This window comes from Nannospalax galili, unplaced genomic scaffold (assembly GCF_000622305.1).
Source record: "Nannospalax galili isolate Female #2095 unplaced genomic scaffold, S.galili_v1.0 scaffold3849, whole genome shotgun sequence".
NCBI classification, from domain to species: domain Eukaryota; kingdom Metazoa; phylum Chordata; class Mammalia; order Rodentia; family Spalacidae; genus Nannospalax; species Nannospalax galili.
In genome coordinates this window covers 44691-48327 of record NW_008359091.1, presented here as the reverse complement: position 1 = coordinate 48327, position 3637 = coordinate 44691, and the positions used below count along the sequence as shown (strand labels likewise).

The 3637-nt window shown below is 38.7% G+C and overlaps 1 pseudogene; it reads left to right on the top strand.

Moving 5' to 3' along the window:
* The first annotated feature begins 1764 nt into the window (after positions 1–1764).
* Positions 1765–2704, top strand: LOC103725446 (annotated as a pseudogene).
* The last annotated feature ends 933 nt before the right edge of the window (positions 2705–3637 follow it).

Here is a 3637-nt window from a genome sequence, read left to right as displayed (position 1 = left end):
ATAATATATTATAGTATATGTAATATATAATTAATCTGGTGTCAACTCAGTTTTATGAAAATGAAAGTTAGGGATGAGCAATAATGCTGCTTATAATTTTATGAGTTACAAACAACAGAAATTGGCACTATGAAAACTATAGCAAGGAAAATTCTCATGTTTAATTTTCTTGACTTTCTAATATGAGTTTCACTTAATCTGATGATACTTTAGATTAAATTTATGATTATTTCCTATGAGCTGAGATCATTTCCAATGTGATAACAAAAGTGCACTTAAAACCTTTGGCTAACTCAGGGATAGTTTGCTACAATCTAAAACCAGACCTCTGTCATACAGAAATGTAGAAATGTAATGCTCAGATGTGGATTTCATTCCCCCAAAAAGATATGAGAGCTGAGGCACCTGCGTTAGTCTGTACTATCCAGAAGAGACAGCACTAGATGGAAAATCCTTCTGAGATTGATGCAGGGTGGGGCGGCACTGACCTTAAGGCTGAGGATTCTCATAGAAGCCAGGGCTAGGGAGATGAATTACTCAGATGGACACACAAACTGGTGACTTTTAACACAGTTTAGACAAAAATCCCCAAACATTAAACCACAATGCTGCACTGTTTTCTAGGGCTCACAGCTGGAAGGGAAAATACACAGGAAGATGAGACTTGCTACCAGTAATTCACTGACCCTAACACAGCAATGTGAACATTGGTGAATGTCCAAATATACCCCTGCATCATGATCTGGAACCTAATAGCTTCTTTCTGTGAGATGCAGAGCACATTTCACTTAAATTCTTTCTGAAACAATGTGCAGAGCCTGCATGGCATTCCTTACACTAAAGCCTCCTCCCATCAACCAAAGTCTCTGACTGCCATGTCTACTGGGTATAAGTCACCAGCAGTTGTGTGATGACCTCACCTGAAGAAAACTGACACAAAGAGCTCATCAAAAGCACATATTCAAAGTCAGCTTTTGAATGACAAAAACACACTACACATTGACACCAACTTGGAATTCGATACCAACTTGGAAAGTGGAGTTTATTTTCTATGCAAAAGTTTTTGTTAGAGATTAAAATCAAATGTCCATTTAAAAATAATAACTCGGATAGAGTGCTTGCAGACAGAGCAAGTGTGATCCCCAGGGATTAGTCACACCAGTGTTAAAATAATTGTAGAAGAAGAAGAAGAAGAAGGAGGAGGAGGAGGAGGAGGAGGAGGAGAAGAAGAAATAATAGGAAAACAGTAGCATGACCCGCTGGCCTCTGTGATAATGACCATATCATTTGCCAAGAAGGAAAAGGAAATCACCCATCCACAGCTAATCCATATGCTACAATAGAGCAGCGCAAACCAAAAATGTAACCCAACAGATGTCCAGAAAACTTGAGTCAAAATCCCACTGTTACTATTATATTGTGACTTTAGGCATGAGGCTCACAGATGTAAAAGGAAAGTTTAAAATTTTGTAGGTTTGTTTTGTATAGAGCAAAAGTTTCCCTGACGGGAGGGTGACTGGGCTATACTTGCATTCACCTGCAACTACTGCATAACTACCTAAAGCTGTAAGCTTCATGCATGGAAAAAGTGCATGATTTATCCCACAGAAGCCCACTATTTACAGCACATTTATCAGGCTTTAAAATCTGATAAACTACAAGTTCTTAAACAACTTGGATAAATGTATAATTGCTATCCTATGTTTCTACTGCATCTCACATATGATTTTGTTTATATTTTCAGCTGCAATTTCCCTCCTCAAAATGATAATGGCAAACATGACCACAGTGAGTGGCTTCCTCCTCCTGGGGTTCTCTGACAACCCGGAGATGCAGATGCTACATGCTCTGCTCTTCTTGGTGACGTACCTGTTTGGCTTGGCAGGTAACTTCATCATCATCACCATCACAATGCTGGACCCACAGCTCCAATCTCCAATGTATTACTTCCTGAAGCACCTGTCCCTTCTTGACCTCTCCTCCCTGTCTGTCACTGTCCCCCAGTCCATCCACAATTCTTTTACTGGCAGTGGATACATTTCCTATGCTCAGTGTGTGCTTCAGGTTTTCTTTTTTACCTCTTTGGCCTGGGGTGATGTTGCCATTCTCACAGTGATGTCCTATGACCGCTATGTGGCCATCTGCCTTCCACTGTACTATGAGGTCACCATGAGTACTAGAAAGTGCAGGTTAGCTGTGACAGCTGTGTGGATAAGTGGAGGCATTTCGGGAACCTTGTACACAGCAACCACGTTTTCTATCAGATTCTGCAGAGCCAAAATAATCTATCAGTTCTTCTGTGATGTTCCCCAGCTGCTCAAGCTCTCCTGTTCCAATGATTACCTGGGAGGAGTTGGAGCGGTTGCTTTCACTGCTGTGCTGGTACCTGCCTGTTTCACTGCCGTTTGCCTTTCCTATGTCCAGATATTCTCCACAATCCTCAGGATGCCCTCTGCGGAAGGTAGGTCTAAAGTCTTTTTTACCTGCCAGCCCCACCACTCTGTCCTCTCATTTTATGTTTCTACTGGCATCTTTGCATATCTAAAGTGAACCTCAGACTCTACAAATGTCTTAGACCTCACCATCTCTGTTTTATACAGTACTACACCCAACACTCAACCCTGTTATCTACAGTCTGAGGAATAAGTCTGTGAAAATAGCTGCAAGAAAGTTACTGTTAAATGATAGATTCACTGGCAGATAGTTTTGTCTTTTTATCCATAGATGGCAATATTATGCAGAATTATTTTTAGTAAGTTTTATTAGTAATATGCAGTAATGTCTTTTCTGTAAACAGTAGCTATGGACATTGTCAATATAGATATTCCTCTTCTTATTTCTCTAACTCTGGCACTGAAAGCATTCTTGTTCTTTCATGTTGAGGGAAAATACAGAATTATAGCCTAGTAATACAGGTTCACTACTTCAAAATGCTCACAGTGTATATGCACAGACACATAAGTATACACATTAAGGATTATAGTTCACATAGAATATGTACATGTGTAATCTCACAAAAATAATAAATGGTGACACCATGTACTTATAATTCCAATCACCAGTTGATGATGATTTCAATCATTTAGCTTCAATTTCCAATTGAAAATTCCTTTTAACTTCTATCTTCCATATATGAACAATGTGTTTTACAACCAGTATGTATGCCATTTTGTGCACATCCACATAATTTAGCATTTATAGTTGTCCTGGATGCAAGGATTCAGTGCAATTAATGTAATTCAGTGCAATTATTATGAAAATGCTGTTAACCTTCAACTATTTAAATTTTGCCAATTACTTTCAATTTTTCTTTACTTTTGTAAGTCAAGTTAAAAATGGAAATTCTTAGGCAGAAGCAGGAAAGTTCACTCTCATAGTCCAAGTGTCCAGGATGCAGAGACAGTTATCGCTGTGATTATAAGGACAGTCTACTCTACATAGTGAGCTCTAGGCATCCAGGATTCCAAGAAAGACTTTTATTTTAAAAAACCAAAAGGTGTTCTTATCTTCCTAAGAAATAGAGTTGTTGAACCAAAGTGGGTAAAATGATGATCTCTCTTACCAATTTTACGATATTGGTTTCCAAAAAACTGCGTATGCAACATGAGTCATGTTGTGTCAGGTTTCTTTTACATTT